Source organism: Dama dama, chromosome 18, assembly GCF_033118175.1.
Source record: "Dama dama isolate Ldn47 chromosome 18, ASM3311817v1, whole genome shotgun sequence".
NCBI lineage: Eukaryota > Metazoa > Chordata > Mammalia > Artiodactyla > Cervidae > Dama > Dama dama.
In genome coordinates this window covers 95,873,517-95,894,439 of record NC_083698.1, presented here as the reverse complement: position 1 = coordinate 95,894,439, position 20,923 = coordinate 95,873,517, and the positions used below count along the sequence as shown (strand labels likewise).

The window sequence follows — 20,923 nt, the reverse complement described above, 5'->3', positions numbered from 1 at the left end:
TGTTAAATTATCTGCAGGCTCCTTTAGGAGATAGTACTTGCCTCCCTGAATTTGATTTTTGTCCTCTGTGCAGTGAGAATGTTCAACTCCAATGTCTCTTTCAGCTTAAATGCATTGTAGGACTCTAACTTCATTTTAATTTTCTTAGGATCCATATGGTGATGACTGGGAGGTCAGAAAGGATCATCAGCGGCTTTGGCCTTAGATCTATATTTTCCTTACTATTGTACTGCATGTAACTATAGAGAGAAAACTGACTTGTCTTGAGTTTATAATATTTTGTTTTTGCTGTACTTATTGAAGAGGCCTCTGCTCTGCATCAGCTGATTTTGTCTCTATCACCATGCCTTCCACCCCCAACATCCTGGTACATCTCAGCTTCCCTCTGTGACTTTTCATCCATGCAAGCTTGAAAATTAGATTCAAATTGCTATCTGTATCTTCATTTCACTCTCAATATTGAAAAAGTATAAGCATCAGCTAATTCTCTCGATCTAGCTCCATATTTACCTACTAACTCATTAAAAAAAAAAAGTGGCTTTAGCACTAGAGCAAGAGATCATGTATTAGAGAAGGAAAGCAATTTACTTGGCAAGTTTATTTGTGTATTCTCTCCAATGTCAGAGCAAAGATTTGTCCTTGGGATAAGGGTATTTTCTCCCACAGTCTGGTCTCTCTAGCTGTCTGATTCCTCAAGTAACTGACACCTCTGTGCTGGTGATTTCATCCTGGACTTACTTAGTGGACAGACTTCAAACTATCACTCAGTGACTTACATGCTGCTTTTATAGTATCATTATAATTATTGTCTAAATATCCCAGCAACAAAGAAGGGAAGTGAGAGGATGGCTCTTAGAAAGGGTTTGTTTGAGATATGTAGCACTTTGCAAAGAGTAAGGAAGGGTATTTTGACAATTTCCATTGGAGAAATCTAAACAAAAGCATGAAATCAGACAAGAATCAATTGGCTCTTTTATTGTGTTTTGTATTATATACAGCAGAATTCAGTGCCAATGATTTCTGCATCATCTCAACTAATGGTGTGGTTTTCTTTTTTACTTTACAAATACATGAGATTTATTTAAGATCTATTTTCCTTTGCTTACAGACTTCCCTCTGCCCTTGGATATTAAAAATGTAAAAATTATTATGAATTTTCTTTCAGATTTTAAAATTAGTACATTAGAAATGTAAAGCAAAAGAAAAAAAGATTTTGAATTATTCATACATGACAAATAAGAGCTATTATCTTCCTTACCTGACCATTCAACAATAATTTTCTTCTGCCTAAATTCAAGGGATAAAATAGTGAATAACGTTGACTTGTTTCTTGTTGCCAAAGACCTTACACAAAAGTGTCTGTGAAGTTTTATAAATCTATTGAAATTTTGTTGTATATCTTCCTATATGCACACACATGAGCGTGCAATGAATATATTCACCCATACACACACTTAATTTTAGAAGTTTCAGATCACATGGCAGAGGTCAGTTCACTGTCTCAGTGGGGCAAGGTAGGGAACTGGAAGAGTGAGAAAAGCATGTTCCTGGCTGGTGGGCCTTGCGGGGAAAGAGAGGAGAACTTCTACTGTCCAGTCCCAGTTGAGGTTGAAATGTGGTCACAATATTGTTAGGTGTTCAGAATTGTAAAGATACACTGGAAATCTGGATTCTTACGTGTGTTCTCCTAATTTACAAATCTTGACTCAATGTTATAAAATACTGAGAAGCAAGCAAAACAAGTCTGTTGTGTGGACAGATTTGGCTTCTAGGCCCCTACGCTATGACCTTTGACATTGACTTGTTGATAAAATTTTCAAATATAGATAATAATGGACTTTAGGCAGCTTTTTAATGCGGCATTCTAGTGGGTACATAATATCTAGTTTTGTGGTGATTTTATGATTTAGTTGAACAATCTTTTATTTGTGACATTTAGGTCCTTTTCAATTTTACACTCTAGTATACAATGGTGAAATGAGGTTTCATGTACGTTTTTTTTCTTTTATAGATTGTTAATTGCTTTCTTAGGATAAACTCCTAAAAGTTGGATCATTGGTCAAAATGATCTACACTTGCTGTTTTTGATAGTAAAATCCCACCAGCAATTGCTGATTATGTTACTTTCCTACAGCTGTTTACAAAAATAAGAATTATCATTAAAATAACTTTGCAAACCAGGTAATAAAATATACTATTAGTTTGAAGTTTTAGCTGTATGGACTATATGGAATATATACATGGCCTATACTTTAGAATAAGGTATGAAGGTATGTAATATTGATATTTTCCCCAAAGAGTTAAAAAAATCACTCTAGGAACATTTATCAAGTAACTTACACTTTAAAAAACAAAACAAAACAAAACAAAAACTTACACTTTCTCTGCAGATTTGAAAAGTTAATTCTGCAATATACTAAATAGTTCCATAAATTCAGATCTATTTCCAGGCTTTCCATTCTATCCCATTATTTTATCCAATTTATCTTTGTACCAATAATATTAATTTTCCTATTTTAATTTTATAATATATTTAGGTGCTCTAATTATAAGTCATTTATTAGTGAACTGTTTTTAATTGTTTACTATATTTACATGCTTTTAAATATAAATCTCAAAGTTTTTGTGAAATTTTCCTTATGGAATTTTCAGTGTACTATTATAAATTAATTTGGAAAAAAAAATAGTGACTGTCTAGTATTAAGTCTTTTCATCCAGTAATGTTTTCCTATTCATTTAAGTTTTTGCTTTTGTCTTTCTGTGGTGTCTTGCAGTTTTCTTCATATATATTTAACACAAATCATATTTATATATATCTTATTAAGAATGAACTTATTCTTAGTTGCACAATGAATATAATTTTGTCACCATACTTCTAACTGTGATATATACATATGTACATAATTCATATAGACTATGAAGGATATGGTAATACAATTATTTTGTACTTGGCCACTTCTATATAATGTAGATAGGATATACTCATATGGCAAAGCTATTGTTTTGCATCTGGTCACTTTCCACATATAGATAACTGATATATCAATTAAAAATCATGCCTATATATTTATTAAAGCTCATATTATTCCATAACTTTTTCACCTTTGAATGAGGATTATTGAACTATCTTGTTGGCTAATCTCTTGCCTCCAAGTTTATTCTGCATAGAACTAAAGGTTTTCTGAAATAATGAATGATGTACATAAATCTGCACAGATCCTCTTTCCAATGAAACCAACTATTTCACCCTCTAATTAGCTGAGATTAAAGTTAAATTGCTTCTGCATTAGGAGCAGAAGGCACTTTGGAAAGTGACTATTGTCTAATGACATAAATACCTCTATATTAAATAAGGAATTGATATGACTTACTTAGTGTGGCCCAGCAAGTTTGTAATAGTATTTTCAAGCTAATGATATAATAGTGATTAAATTGTAATACAATAGTAATACCTTGAAATAACTTTCATATGGAATAACCATATGTCAGTAAATGCAGACACAAAATACATTACTGACTCTTCTGAATTACCACTGATGTCTGAGTTCTGACACTTTTATCTATAAAAGTGACAGGATTGTTTTTGTTTTAGAACGTCCCCTCATTTCCCCCAAGGTCTGTCATATCATGATGGGGAGGTCAGGGAAGGGGCTCGTGCCTGGCAGCAGGTACACTCAAAGACTCAGAGAGGCAGAGACGGCATCTGGAACAGCAAGGTCCCGGTTTCACCTTTCGTCACTGAGTCCTCTGCATTTACATGGCACCACCACAATCACAGGAACAAACAGTCTGAACAAAAGAGTGGAAACGTGATCACACCGTTTTTTTAGCATGATGTTTATGAGCTGGCTGACTGAATTTTTTGCTTTTCAGTGGGTGACTGTGACTTCTATGTGGACTGATTTTGTGAGCTCTTCCTTTTTCTGGAAAAAAACCCCACAACTATAGAAAGTATTTGGGGTCTGTATTTCTCCTCATCTTACTATGTCCTCTGCTTTTGGGTTCTATTTCCTTGATCACAGAACTTTGGAATAAGAATTTGATGGCTAATGTATGTGAAAGTTTTTCTTTAGTAGTAAAATACGGTCAAAATCTCACACCTACCCCATCTCCATGCTCTTCTTAGCCTGAGCTTATTTGGGCGATAAGTGGGAAGTCACAGGACTAGAACTGGTTGCTTTCCCATCAGTTGCCGTCCTTAGCTCTTCACACACCTGCCAAGGGGCTGCGGCTTAACCTTTGAGGAAGTGTGTGCATGTGCATGGCCTTCTGTCTCTCCACATTCCCCAGGGAGCTACTACTGAGAAAAGCTGACATATTTTTGGAATATCTAAAATAGGCCCGATGTCGAGGGTAATAATATTATTATCTTTTTAGATTTAAGAAAACTAAAGAACATATAGGTAAGTAAATTTTCCAATGCCCACTAGTAGTGGTGCTGACTAGAAACCAAGGGGCTCTAGTAAGAAAAACTTTCTGCTCCTGATCAAGTAAACTTACCACTTGTCAGAGCAGAAACATGTTATTTCTCTTTTGCTCTGTCTTTGTGTGTGTGTGTGTTTGTGAGAAGATAGTTATAACTCATCTTTAAATATAAACACCACTCAGTGAACTGGGCTCATTATAAGTGCATCAGTATCAAATCTATGATGATTAATTTTATGTGTCAACTTGACTAGGCCATAGTATGTTATTTCACCAAATACAAATTTTGGGAGCTGCTGCTCTAAAAGTATTTTGTAGATGTGATTAGCATCTACAGTCAGCTGAGCTGAAGTAAAGGAGACTGTCCTCTATGATGAAAGCAGCAATAACAGGGTTGGAAAAGAAGAAATTCTGCCTCAAAACTGCAGCATCAACTCCTGTCTGAGCTTTCAACCTTCTGGCCTGCTGTACAGATTTCAGACCTTCTGGTCCCTATTAACTGTACCTCCAGTTCTTTAAAACCAATCTATATAGGTAGATAGATACAGTACATCTTTGTTATTCTTGGTATCTAAAGTCTATAAAATTAACTTGAATACTAAATCAGTGAATCCTGAACCCTTGCTCCTCGGGGAAATACAGGATTAGGTTTCTCCAAGCCTCTGGTCACAACATTTTGTCACTTAATCAATACATAATCTTGTTTTATGTGTGTATGTGTTACTGTTTAAAGACATCTTGCCTTGTATGCCGCATGCATGCTAAGTCGCTTCAGTTGTGTCTGACTCCTTGTCACCCTATGGACTATACAGCCCACCAGGTTCCTCTGTCTGTGGGATTCTCCAGACAAGAACACTGGAGTGGGTTGCCATGCCCTCCTCCAGGGGATCTTCCCAATCCAGGGATTGAACCTCGGTCTGTTGCATCTCCTACATCGGCAGGCAGGTTCTTTACCACTAGTGCCACCTGGGAAATATCTAAAGACATCTTATTTAATATATATTGCTGATTCATTAACTATAAACTCACAGCCAACAGCACTAGAATTTATGTCTGAATGATGCTTATCTAACATATGTATTTTCTCCATAAGGTACATCACAGCTTTCTGGTGCCTAGGAATATTAGCACTGCAGCACTATGCTTGAGGATCATTTTAAGGAGGAAGATAACCAAAAAAACACAAAAATGAGACACTAAATGAACCAAGAAAAGGATATAAGAAGACAGTATCAATTTCTTTGACTTCAGCTGAGAACATATGTGTCAAGTTGACTCAGATTTTCACTGCTCTGTGTGTGTCTGGAAATCACCATGAAATCACCACAAGGGTTGAATTGAAGGTTACAAAGAAATTTTAACAAGTAGGTGAATTCACAAATACAGAATCCATTCATAATGAATATCAACTATATGTGCGTGTGTGTGTATAATCTCTTGCTTCTGCTTCTTTGGAGAACCCTGACTGATACAATGATGATACCAAAGCAACCACAAATAAAGTGAAATACTTAATAATTATGAATAACTGAACATAGAAAATGAAACTAAAGTCTTGTGAAAAATATTACTATTATGCCCAAGTTAACAGCAGAACTTGTTAGAACTAATTTGATAATTTGCAAATGTGCATCTGAATCAAGGGAAAAAAAAGAAAGATTAAGCCTGTATTTATTATATTTCAGCCTTCATATGGGGAAAACATCTCAAATTATTTGTTAGGTGCAAATTCAAAACCTCGGTTGTTAGGCTGCCTTTTGTCACTGAGTATACTGAATCCACTTATACTAGCTTGAGCCTATGGACACTATATGTACTGATAAACTGATCTGCATAGCTTCTTTCCTTCCTCTTAGTTCTGTTGTTAGATATTAGCATCACATGTGATATAAGTATTTACTGACTGGAAGGATATTTTGTGTGTGTGTGTGCTTTATATATGTGTTTGCAATATTTTTATATATAGATTACAACCTAAACATATGCATATTGTTCTATGTTTGTGATCTATACCTTTTGTAACCAACAATAGAATTTTGAAAATGATATTTCCTCAGTGTCAGTCTCACCCTCTTTATTCCCTCCTCTTTATGAACAAGAGAGTCTCTGCTGCATGTTTTTCTGGCTTCCTCTTCCCTCACAATTCTCTTTTCTTTGGTACTGAAATGAAGTTTACCTCTTTAGTAGTTAACAGATAAAGCTCAAGAGCCTATGCACTAATCAGAATGGAGGTCTGTTTGTTGATATCAAGACAAATATCCAAATTCAGAAAATTATGATATATTAAGCAATGTGCTTAAAACAGTGTATGGACTCTCTTTCTGATAAGTTGAATCAGCTTGATTTGGAATAGCAGACACATCTTAATGAATAGCTTGTCTCTGGTGTGTGCTTAGTCACTTTAGGCTGCAGTTAATAAAATATGCTAACATGGCAACCTAAATTAGTTGTTATTTTTAAAATCATAATAGTATCTGATGTTCAATTTGACCTGACATATCTGTCTTTCCAAGGATTATTGTGACTTAATGCAGCTTAAAGTTGTGTCTATGAAATGTGTTCATTTTAGCAACTGAGGTCTGCTTTCATGATGAAGTGTATTCACCAAGTTCCCCTCAGATAGCATCATTCAAAATTGATTATGCATATACTTCTATCAGGCATACATGTAGAAGAGTTTTCATCAGACAAAAAGAAAACCAGGAGAAGGCTATTAATCTGCATAAATATTCCCTCCAGACCTCTAGATGGTAGCTATAGAAAGCTAACCCAAGCCTGGCAATGCTCTGAAATGGAATAATTATGGAACCCAACTCAACAGTTTGCTATAAAAACTAAATATGACCATGATAATGTGTTAGGGAGCAGATTGAAAATATTTAAAGTGACAAGAAATTACAGTACATAGGTTCAGCAGTGAGGAAGTGCAAAATTGAGTCTGGGAAGGGTGAAAGGAGGTGGCCAAGAGTCAGAAAGAAATTAAATTATGGAGCACTCTGGTGTCCTGCTAAAGAAACTCAGACTTTATGTTGTAGAAGATGGAGACCTGGCAAGAGGTTCTAAGCAATGAATAAATTTACATTTTAAGTAGATCTATGAGACCATCCTGAGGGGATGGATTTGAAGAGACATTGCTAGTAGGGAGGACAGTACCTAGGTCACAGCAACAATCCATGATAAAGAACAGAGATAGGGCAGAAATGATGGGAAAGGAGAAGAGATGGTAGGTTTTAAAGTGTGTGACAATGTAGAGGACAAAGGAGAAGGAGTCAAAGATAATATACGCATTTCTATCATTAGTGTGAACTTGAATTAGCAGAGGGACTTAATCTCCTTACAAAAGGCTAATGAGACTACTGTGGAGATCACTGATGTGTATCTTTAGCAGTGAGCTTGCAGGACAAGGTAGATTTTATTCTCATTATATAAAATGCTTCTCAATTAAGCATCTGGCTTTGCATAGGTTTACATTTACCATGTATCACACTGAGATAGAAAAAGTCTTTAGATCCTAACGACCTAAGTTTGAATTCTACTTCAGTAATTAATCATTGTGTGACCTTGAATAAAGTTAAGTAACTACCTTAACCTTCATGTCTTTAAATATTAAATAAAAATAAAGAAGATCTATTAAATGTGAGGAGATATATGAAGGCAAGATGCAAAAAGAAAAAACATGTAAGTAAATACTGAGTCCTTCACAGATCTTCCAGTAACATGTATAGAAATAAATATGCAAAATACAGAGTCAGTGTAGCACTGTGATCAAGAGAAATGATTCCTAAAATCAGACTAATGAGGACTAGGTCCTGGCTCTATCATTTCTTAATCATGTGACTTTCAAAGCTACAGAGCATCTCCAAGTATTAAAAGTCCTCCTTTATAAAATGGGGAAAATGGTATCTAGCTAACTGGTTTGATAGAAAGACTATGGGAAATGATAAATATAAAGCATTTTGAATATTTGTTTAAATGCACCAAATAAGTGCTATGTATTATGATGAATATGGAGATTTCTGTATTTATATAATACACATGTATGTGTATATATATATATAAAATATACATTTACATATGTAGACATTAATTTGGCTGTCCCATAAGAAATTGCTAATATTAAATCATTTTGAAAGACAAAAATGGCAATGGCTTGTAGTTTAATCACATATATATAATATTCAATCATTTATATATATATATACACATATATATACATATATATATATTTAGTTACTTTGTTTCTTTTCTTGCTCATCTTCTCAGGCAAGCAATGGCTTCAGGACAGAGTTGAATTAACTGACCTCTAAATTATGGTTGCTTACTCTGTTACCACAGTTAGAAAAGCAGTAAAGAATCCAGGCTGAGGAAGACTGTACCACTGGATTCTAACTCAGACATATATAACTCGATCAAGTTATGTAACCTCTCTAAGCCTCGGTAAGTTATAATATTGCCATAAGCATTAACTGAGATAATTATGTAGAGTGTATAGCACAGAAGCCAATAGAGTGAGAAAAGATGCTAGCTATTACTACACAAATTATTAATTATTCACTGCAATTCCATTTTCAACAGATGAGTACATTAATTGTTTCTGTCATGCAACTTATTTCTTCCTGTGCCCTGGGGGTTCCTTCCATGACCTCAGTTCCTCCTCTTCTCTCTTCTTCCCTTTAACTTCCTTTCCTTTTCAATGAGAAGCCACTGTGATCGACTACATTTGAATTTCTCTGGATATATCTGTCTATAAAACAAACTGTCCTAGAAGAAAATGCATTGATTTTTAATATATATTTTAATTTTTAGGGGGATGAGATGTCTGTGAATTTATTTTAAGTATGATATCCATACACATATTTCTTCTTACACAGGAAGGAAAAAATACTAATACAAAACTAATCTATATGCCTTTGTTTCCTACCTAACTGTTCATAAAAAATGTAATAAAATAAAAATGTTGGAACTCGTGGGATCAGTAAAACAAGATACACACAGACCCTGAAAGAAAGAAGGACATAACTGAAGCCTGAATATGCTTAAGAGAATATTTAAGTGTTCCCAGAGAGGACAATTTGGTTATGACTTCAGTTCAGTTGAGTCGCTCAGTTGTGTCCAACTGTTTGTATCCCCATGGACTGCAATACACCAGGCTACCCTGTCCATCACCAACTCCCAGAGCTTGCTCAAACTCATGTCCATCGAGTAGATGATGCCATACAGTTATCTCATCTCACCCTCTGTCGTCTGTTTCTCCTCCTGCCTTCAATTTTTCCCACCATTGGGGTCTTTCTAATGAGTTAGTTCTTGGCATCAGGTGGCCAGAGTATTGGAGCTTCAGCTTTAGCATCAGTCCTTCCAATGGATAATCAGGATTGATTGGTTATGACTGGAGGGATGCAAATTTAGAGGCTGAGCTCCTGGAAATGGTCATTGGCCCCTGTAACTGATTCACCCTTACCTGTGTACAGTTTATACATCTGCCCGACCTCAGCCCATTGGCACAGCTGTGGTCTCCGTGCAGAGCAGGGGCAAACGCACACACTTGAGCGGCCTTGAGGTCTGTACTGCTAGGACCATGCTAAGTATATTCTGGGCATGCAATAAATGGTGTTCAGTTAACCTAATAACTAGAAGAAAACCTGGGTGTAGCTTTGAGAGAAATTTTCTCCAGACTCATCTTCTGACCTCTAATTCTGCATGGCAAGTGGGGAGTCTCTGGTTTCAGAATGCCCAAATGCAGGACACAATGAGTAAGCTACGAGACAGCCTCCATCAGGGGAAGAAAGAAGCAGAATCCTAGAGAGGATGGGGCTGAGGGTGAGTCTGAAGCAAAAGAGGGAACCCTCTGAGTGGCTGTCTGCAGCAAAAGAAAGACGTTCTGAATGTGGACCGCTGCCGTTCTAACAGTCCCCCGATGCTACTCTGGAGGAGGGCCACTGAGAGAAGGGGGATGTGAACCCAGACTTCAGGGAGAGGAGAAAAGGAGACAACTAAAAAGAAAGAGAAATAAAAAAAGAAAGAATATCTGAAGGCAGCAAGGAACTGTGTCAAGGACATTGGAGATATACTTACTCAAGTAGAACAGCAAACCATTTTTGTTTGGTTTGTTCTGGTTTACCTCCTTAGCTTTGGTTGAACTCAATACAGGGTATGGGACTTTTTGGTTTACAGATAGAATTTAAGTTAATAAGTGAAAGAATAAATACTAATAAAAAATTAAATCCAATATAGGATGTTTGTATCATATACAATCAGAGTGATTTTGAACAACATAAAACTGCCACTTTGCTACAGTTGGAAAAGGTCCCTTTAGATAAAGGAAGCTCAGATAAGGTGTATATTATGCAGGTGGTGCTGACTGAACCTGATCAAGAATCTCTGGAGCTGCCCTCGAGATCGAGGGAAGCATTATTTGGCATTTTATTAGCTGTAAGTTTTTGGATATTCACATAAATTTTAAACGAGATAAACAGTGTCAAAAATTATGATGAAGCAAATCATGGAAGGGAAAACATAGCTGATCTAAACTGGCTGATCTTAACGGATGAACCAGACACGTGAGAAGGAAGGAAGTACATGTCCGACAGACAGTTGCATGGTTTACAATGAATCGAACTAACCTATTTTCAGGACCTTTCAGAACCAGTGTATATACTCTGCTTTTATTGCATAAGAGCTTGTAACTTAGGTTCTATTGATAGATACTAGGATAGAGTCCATATGCACACTGCTTAGACTTTTTGGAGAATGAATGACACAGTAGGAAATATATATTTATTATATTTATCTATAAATATGTATTTCTATTTATAAATATTTATTATATTTATTAATAAATATTTATTTATATTAATATAAATAAAAATGGATTACTTGGAGAAATAGAGTAGGATACTTTATACTTACTCCTTTAAAAAAACTGCCTAGATAAGGATATGTTTAGTACTTCCACAGACACTGGTTCCACTTAAGAAATACTTATGGAGTGGGTTCAGAGGCTGATGAGAAGGATGATCACTCCATTTCCATCACAGCCTAAATGAGTCATAAATCAGCTGATTGTATCTGTTTTTAGAGTGGTGGAAGGATGGGCCACTTGAGGTGGTTACTAAAGATTCTTTATATCAAAGAGATGAAATACGAGGCACCATCCATACTCAAGATCCCTTCCCCTCTAATCCTCTGTGCTATGGAAAAGCTATTAGATTTTGTTTGCCTCACTCACTGGTTAAAAAAATTACCTCAATGGGAAGCTGGTCTTTGTCAAATGAATAAGGAAAATATTGATGTAATCTTACATGCTCTTCATCCAAAAAGGTTAGTAGAGTAATTGAGTCCCATATAAATCAGCACACTTACTTTGATATAGGGACCTCTAGTGAAATACTGCATAAGGAACTTATAGAAATGCTCACATTAAAATATCTCCTGAATACAAGATCAACAAGTTAGGCTACGCTGGAAAAATCTCTAAGTTGTTGATTTAGTTTTTGTTAGAGACATTCTAGGGAGACAGAAATGTAACTTCATTGGTTTCTTAAATATTATGACTCAGGATATTGAAGATATTAGAGATGGCTTTCAAACTGAGTTCTAGCAATCTCTAAAATCCTAGTAGCTGGTCAAAAACAATGTGGTTGAAATGCACATGTTCCCCTGCAGATATCATCTCAATATTGTGAGTTGAAAATTTGGAATCAGGGTTTTCAATATCTTCCATGATGCTAGACCAGCATTTACAAAGTATGGAACACTAGTTTCAGGAACTGCTAACAGATATTCTTTAGAATGACCATTTATTTCATCATAAAATAAGTTTGGGAAAAGTTGCACCCTCAATTCTTTTGGTGAGTCACTGTTTACACTGCTTTATTAAAAATGTTGCAGTCAAGAAAACATTAACTTAGCTTATTCCAATATTTCTCAAAATTATTTAGCCAGAGAACAAACATTCTTATAAGATATATATAATTTATATAAATATATATACATATACACACAGACACACGTATATATGTTTATGGGGTTTCCCAGTTAACACTAGTGGTAAAGAACTTGCCTGCCAATGAAAGAGACATAAAGAGACAGCTGATTCAATCCCTGGATTGGGAAGATCCCCTGGAGGAGGGCATGGCAACCCACTCCAGTACTCTTGCCTGGAGAAACCCCTTGGACAGAGAAGCCTGGTGGGCTACAGTCCATAGCATTGCAAAGATCTGGACACGACAGAAGCACCTGGGCAAGCAGGCACATATATGTACATACACTATACCTACACACGCACCATATATACACACACATATTTCATGGTGGTGGTGGTTTAGTCGCTAAGTCGTGTCCGACTCTTGTGATCCCATGGACTGTAGCCCGCCAGGTTCCTCTGTCCATGGGATTCTCCAGGCAAGAATACTGGAGTGGGTTGCCATTTCCTTCTCCAAGGGATCTTCCCAACCCAGGAATCGAACCCATATTCCATAGAACACAGTTTAGGAGCACTATGCCAAATGAATCAATAAACTGACTGATGGGACATCTGAATTGAAATAGTTGAAATTTCCTTGATATTCCAATAAATATTTTATCTCTTTGCATTTTTATATACTGTTCCTTCTTACAATGACTGTCTGTCAACAGTAATCCACCCCCTCCCCTGCCCTGTCTATATGTTGGATGAGACCTTTCAAGTTCCAGCTTAAAAATAATTTCCTGTGGAAAGCTTTTCCTAATACCTCAAGGCTACATGGGGTGTCCCTTCTCATATCTTTCCTAATACTGTGAACTAGCTCTGGATTAGTATTTACAACTGTTTTTACTTCTTTTATTTGAAGGGATTGGCTATAGCTTATTCTTTATCATAAACTTGGTGTCTCTCATAAGACCCTGTATGTGGGAAATGATGAACAAACATTTGATAAATAGATGAGTGGGGGAAAAATCAGGGAGGCATTTCTTCAGACAGGCTTTGTACATCAGGAAGAGACATAATAAGATTTTAAGGAGAGAGCTTCAGGGAATCAGAGGAAACCACAGCTTCCCTTTCACATTAGAAACTTGTCCCAGAGGAATGGATACCACACAACCATTAAAATGATGGAATCAGTTCTAGGAGACGTTAAACTCTTAGTCATGTGGACAAGAAAGCCCTTAGGAAGATTTATTCCAAAGTTGCTTACCAATCTGCTTTAGGAGGAAGCCATGTGGAGAGCCTCTCTTGGATTCCAAAGCAAACAGATGTTCTGTCTCCTGCAATGATGCCGAGCTACTTATGTTTCTTTCCTTAAGAGTCAACAGTAGCACACATAGTACAATAGGAATTTTATGCATTTTCATGGAAAAGCAACTACACTATTTACATAGTCAATAGACTGAATCAGTTCCAGAAACAAAACTCTATGAATGGAATTCAGAAAATGACTGTTCTTGAGGGAAATAAACCATTGCTGGTGGACACAGAGAATTAGAGGCATGTTCTAGGGACCAAGTTAATTCGGGCCTGGGTGAGAGCAATCTCTGCAACAGGAAATAAATCTCTTTCTTTCAGTAAGCTTAAATTTGAATATTGTGCTCTGAACAAAAGTAAAGCCAATGGCTCATGGAGGGACCTCTTCTATAGTCAGTAATGTTAAGTACCTCAGAATCTCAGACAATAGACTTTTCCTTTTATTTTATTTTACAAGTAATAAACGACGCAGAGGTTAAGAGGCCAGTTTGTGCCCAATTCACACACCTGCTCTCCCATACATTGTCTGTGTTACTTGTGCAAACCCTCTGGTCACTTTCTCAGTCTACAAATTGGAAAGTAGGGATGATAGCAGTATCACCTACATTATTAGGCATGAGCAAGATTAAATTAGTTATTAGGTGTCTGGCATTTATAATAGTAAGTGTTATCTATTACAAATTTCATTTGTAACTTATAATGCTAATGTTTATCATTCGTAAAGTGTTAATGTCACTCACCCTCTTTCTTATTCAAAATCTTCTAAGATATTTCCAAATCTAAACTCCTAACTTTGAAAATATTCTATCTTATATGCTGCTGCTGCTAAGTCACTTCAGTCGTGTCCGACTCTGTGCGACCCCATCCCTGGGATTCTCCAGGCAAGAACACTGGAGTGGGTTGCCATTTCCTTCTCCAATGCATAAAAGTGAAAAGTGAAAGTGAAGTCGCTCAGTCATGTCTGACTCTTGGCGACCCCATGGACTGCAGCCTACCAGGCTCCTTTATCCACGGGGTTGTCCAGGCAAGAGTACTGGAGTGGGGTGCCATTGCCTTCTCCGTCTATCTTATATAGTACTTTATAAATCCCATTATTCCTTGCCATTCAGTCTAAAGCTCGGCCTGGAAGTTTCCTGAGTATACTTCAAACATGCTTAGGCTTAGCCCAACCTTCAGGTTTTGCACATATGCCTCTTTTTTCCATAATATAATCCTTTTTTCTCTCTGACTGGTTAATATCTAACCATTCTTCAGGATCTAGTTCCAATGGAACTTCACTGGAAAGATTATTCTCTCATCTCTATAATCATGATACTTTATCTTCCAAACCAAATAAAACAACATTGTGTCACACACAGGTACTAATGTATTTTTCACATAGACATATCTCAATACACTCACCTTGAAAATATCAATACAAACAAGAACACCATTATCCTAGAGAGTATTGAAATTTCCTGATCTACCTACAGTGTGAGTAGAGAAGGTTTTAAATTGCCCTACTCTATTTTTTTGTTTTATTTCTGTCAACTGGCTCTTGTATTAAGAGCATTAATCATATTTTTTCCACACACTGCAACAACTTGCAAAAATGAAGCCAATAGGAAGAGATTAAATAAAGAAAAATATTATAGCATTTATGATAAAGCAGCAAATATTTGTTCCTTGATATTATAGATTTTAAAGGTAGTAAAAGAAAACATTTCAATATTTGAGAATGCCAGTGTGATTATTTTATTGTTGAATTTTACCTTCTTTTATTGGGGACGTTATAGATTAGTTTTTTTTTTCCAACCTAATCCCCAAATTGGGGCTTCCCAGATGGCACAGAGGTCAAGAATCTTCCTGCAATGCAGGAGACACGAATTCGATCCCTGGGTCAGGAAGATCCCTTGAAGGCAGAAATGCCAACCTACTCCAGTATGCTTGCCTGAAAAATCCCATGGACAGAGGAGCCTGGCAGGTTACAGTCTAAAGGATAGCAAAGAGTCAGACACTACTGAGTGATGAAATACAGCTCCTTTCTCTTTCCTTTCCTCCTGTCCTATTCTACTGGAATCTGTGATACAGAAAGTATATATTTCTCTAATTAGAAATATAATTTTGTTTGGGAAAGGGCTGTGCTCCATGTCTACATTCATTTTCCCTACTTTTTCAGGGTAAGGAGAGTGGGGAGAATTTCTTCTGTGGGAGTCAAGTGACTCTCCAAACCATAAGAAGGAAATAAGAAAGTGTGTCCTAAGTCACTTAGTAAAATTACTTTTCCAGCAGAGTGCTGTGTGTACCACTGCTTTCATATCATCTTACATCCTGACACATTCTGCAAGGAGTCTTCTTCAATTATTACTCACTCCTATAAGCTTTAAAGTACTTATTTTTGAAACCGCATAGTTTAGCAACTAATTATACACTGTCTTGCATTGTTCAGTCTGTGAACAAGCCAGAAATCTGGAAATCATCCTTAAGTTTCCCCACATTTAAGTTTTTCAACTCCTTAACATGCTATCTGCTTTATATTCTGGGCATTAGTCACCACTTTTGTATTGTTACTGTCATTGTATTCAGCATCTCACCAGATCTCACCCTCAAAGGCCACCCAGCTGATCTCTTGCTTTCAGGCTTACTCATTCAAATATATCCTCGACTCTGACCTCTCAAAGATCTTTCTAACTTACAAACTTAACTGTGCCAATCTGCTGCTGAAAATTACTCCACAGAGAATGAAATCCCAACATAGAATGGCCTTCAAGGCTATTCAGGCAACCATGCAATGGCTTCCGCCTGACTGCCAAGCCTTGTCTCAAGCCAGCACTATATTCTCCCACACCACACTCTTACCTGAGTAATATACAATGGCAACATTAAGTTAACTACAGTGATTGCAATAAGGCAGATGTCCCCAAGCCAGTGTGTTTTCATGCATCCTGTTTTCTTCTAGTTGAATGCCTCACTGCTTAAATTTTCCTTCCAAGTCTTAGCTAAAGTATTCTCCCCTCAAATAAAGCCTTTTTTCACCACTCCAGTAAAACTTTGATTTTTTTCCCTTATGATTTCTAGTACAATTTGTGTATTTTCATTCTAACAAATTTCTTGTTATGCAATGATGTTTGCGATTCTATGTACTCAGGGCTTGGGGATAAGCACTGAATCTCCTCTTCTTAGCACAGTGTCTAGGACCTAGAAAGTATTCAATATATGCATGCATGCTGCTAAGTTACTTCAGTCATGTCCGACTCTTTGCAACCCTATGGACTGTCTTCCAGCAGGCTCCTCTGTACATTGGATTCTCCAGGCAAAAATACTGGAGTGGGTTGCGTGCCTTCTTCCAAGGGATCTTCCCAACCCAGGGATTGAACCCATATTTCCTGCAGCTCCTGCATTGCAGGCGGATTCTTTCTCACTGAGCCACCAGGGAAGCCCATTCAATGTGCGTTTATAGAATAAACGAATATCATATCTCTAGACTTAAAATATATTGACCTAAAAAAAGGATCAAGATAATCTTCTCAGTGACAAAGTCAGCATTGTGTGTTTAGGAGAAGCTTAGATTGATTTACTCAAATGACATAAACACAAGCCACTCTCCAATTTTATTTCTTATGTTTATCATGGAACACCCATAAAAATTAACAAAAACATGAGACTGCAGCAGATGACATAAAAAATGTTTTCAAGGAAGGTAATTGAACTATTTTAATTTTTTGAGAATCAAATAGCATATTGATTATAAATTATTTGCTGACATGTTGGACTATTAGACTATTGTTATATATATTTTTTCCTCTATTATGCCATAATGGGATCAAATCATCCCAAGAATTCACTGACTCTTTAGAAACAAAGGGCTTCCACGATAGCTCAATTGGTAAAGAATCTGCCTGCTATGCAGGAGACCCTGGTTCGATTCCTGGGTTAGGAAGATCCACTGGAGAGGGGATAGGCTACCCACTCCAGTATTCCTGGGCTTCCCTTGTAGCTCAGCTGCTAAAGAATCCACCTGCAATGTGGGAGACTTGTGCTCAATCTCTGGGTAGGGAAGATCCCCTGGAGAAGGGATAGGCTGTATTCTGGCCTGGAGAATTTCATGGACTGTATAGTCCATGGGGTCGCAAAGAGTGGGACACAACTGAGTGACTTTCACTTTAGAAAGCGAGACGCACCAACAAAGAGATCATCATGAGCATCATCGTCACAACCATTATTAATGCTGCCAACACCACCACCTTACCTAAATCATCACTGTTACCACCGTCATTAACACCTCCATCACCACCGCTGTTATCACACCACTTGCACCATCATAACCACCACCATCATTACCTATTACCATTACAGCCACTGCTATACCTTCATCAGCAATAACATATATTGGTCACAATATATATTAAATTCCAATCTAATCATTCAAAGCTGAGTTCCATTTGGCAAAACTATCGGCCATAACTTTTTTCTTTTTTCTTTCTCAAGAAATCAAATCTGAGAAAATGCTAGGGGGAATGGAATCACTGGCCTGGAAAAGCAGAGTTCTTGGCAAGCAGCAGGCCATCATGTCACTGACAGAAGGAGAGAGAATAAATAATGGAAGCGCCACAGGCTATTGTTTCTGGAAACAAGATATATAAAGTATTAGATGCTGTTATCCTCCAGGTTGGACAAAACAAGGCAGAGATTCAAAGAAGGAGGACAGATGAGACAGGCTTAAAATGAACATAGATACCAGAAACATCCCCCAAGGCAGAAGGTAGAAGAGGCATTTAAGAAATAAATAAGGATTTTACTCTCACATAAAAAAAAAAAATCTTTTGATTTTCTTTTAACTGTAAGTGGATTTATGTGCTTTTGAAAGATGGCCTTTATTGAACTTTAGGAGAAAAGCCAGGGTAAAAAAGAGTCATGCAGACATCCCCCAAACAACTTTATTTCTATTCCTCTAAGGCTTACTATGCGTAATGTCCAAATATCAGATCAATCAGGCACAAGATAGTCGAAGCGTTTTGCCCTTTTTAGAATCATGTAAACAAAGCAGCATTTTTCAAACAGTTAAACATGCAGTTCAGAGTTTTTAATTACTCTTTCCTCCCTTTAGAGATTAACACCAAAAATAGATAGTAGTGGATTCAAAAACAAAAAATAGAAAAGATCTTATAGCTTGTAAGGAACACAAGATTCATTTAGTTTGTTTCTAATGTAGAACTTCAGCAAATTCATAAAGAAAGCAATCACCAATTCCTTTTTCTTTTTTTTTTAAAAGTAAATCTATCTTCTTTCTTTTCATAGGTTTTCTTCCCGGTTCTTTTTATAACTATAGTTTTCTGTCATGTTTTCCCCGAACTTCTTCAGTGTATCTGTAACCTATCAGTCTATACTTATGGAAGTAGTGTGGTCTAAAAAATGGGATGTAGTGACCAGAGTATGGGAAGGGTAGAGCGAATTTGAGTCCCAATCTATGCTGGCTTCCTTCGGTGTGAAAGTGAAAGTGTTAGTCACTCAGTTGTGTCGGACTGTTGGTGACCTCATGGACTGCAGTGCGCCAGGCTCCTCCGTCCATGGAATTCTCTGGACAAGAATACTGCAGTGGGTTGCTATGCCCTCCTCCAGGGGATATTCCCGAACAAGGTACTGAACCCGGGTCTCCTGCATTGCAGGCAGGTTCTTTACCACTGAGCCACCACGGAAGCTTACAGTCAAACATTTCCACTTCTGTGGACTTCTGGTCCATCATCAAGAAAATGAACAATTTGATCTAAATGATCTCTGAGATTTGGTCTTAATTCTAATGTTTCTGGTTTTTAGGCTGGTAAATTTCAGCAATTGTCTTGAGAATTATTTCCATCAACATTCATTCTATTTTTTCAATGCTTATAATTGCCAGACACTGAACTAAATTTAATATTAATCAAGAAGATGGAAAGGAAGAATTAATTTATTTTGCCTAATTTTTCCAGTATTTTCCTCAGATGTTTTGAAATTTGAGGAAATAAAAAAGGACATTTATTCACCTTCTCTGTTCACAATGAGGGAAAAAGTGGTGATCTTAGGCTTATGTCACCTGCAAAATCTCCAAAAGTCACCAGTGAGGCAATGAGTGAAACAGTTTGTGTCAAATTATAAAGAAAAAAGTGAAAAGAGAAATACTTTTGTTTTTCCTCCAATATATTGACATGGGCATTTTTGGAGGGGTAAAATGTTTTGAGAACCAGACCCCATGGTGGAAAATTATATTTTGCCTGCTAGCAAAATGTAGGTTTGTCATTAAATGCTGCTGGATGAATGAGGAACTTGAAGGCAAATCAAGCCAAAAATTACTTTCTGGAACCTAGGTATTCAGTGCAAGGAAGTCTATGAAACGGTCTCTGCATTAAGGTAGACCTACAATGTAGCTTGGAAGAATTATGTGCTCCCTGCCCTGTGTAGTCCTGTGCAAGTTAAGTAAAATACAGAATTTAAACCATTTATAAGAATAATAGAAGAAATATACTAAGCTAAAGATGGGTAGGTTTGAAGAAGAGTGGAGGGATATAATTTGTAAGGGAGTCATGAAAGCAGAAAGCATCACGAAGAAAGCATGAATAAACAGATTTAGTTGAAGATGAAGTATGTAAAAGAATTATAAGGAAATAAAGATAGAAATACGGTTTGGAACCAAACCATAAATACACTGTTATGGACTGAAGGTCTGTGTGCCTCCCCAGATTTATACATTTAAGTCCTGCCCCAGAGAGGTGGTACTTATGATGGGACCTTTGGGAGTAATAAGGGTTTGGGCTCAGTCGGTAAAGAATCTGCCTGCAGTGCAGGAGACACGGGTTTGATCCCTGGGTTGGGAAGATTCCCTGGAGAAGGAAATGGCAACCCACTCCAGTATCCTTGCCTGGAAAATCTCATGGACAGAGGAGCCCGGTGGGCTGCAGTCTATGCGGTCACAAAGAGTCGGGCACGACTGAGCGACTAACACTTAGAGAGAGACCCACATGACGGGATTAGTGCTCTTGGGAGAAGAGATGGCAGATATTCCTCCACCTCTCTACCATGTGAGGACACAGTGAGAAATGGGCCAACACCTTGATTGTGGACGTCCCAGGCTCCAGAATTGTGAGAAAAAACTTACATTGTTTAAGCTACCCAGTCAATGGTTGTCTGAGGAGGCCTTACAAATAGCTGTGAAAAGAAGAGAAGCAAAAAGCAAAGGAGGAAAGCAAAGATATACCCATTTGAATGCAGAGTTCCAAAGAATAGCAAGGAGAGATAAGAAAACCTTCCTCAGTGATCAATGCAAAG

General features: G+C 37.1%; 1 protein-coding gene across 2 annotated transcripts in view; it reads right to left on the bottom strand.

Annotated features, from left to right (window-relative positions):
- The window catches only part of CHRM2 (cholinergic receptor muscarinic 2), a 166,701-nt gene that overhangs the window by 29,967 nt on the left and 115,811 nt on the right, over positions 1 to 20,923 (bottom strand). The gene's annotated exons all lie outside the window — the stretch shown is intronic.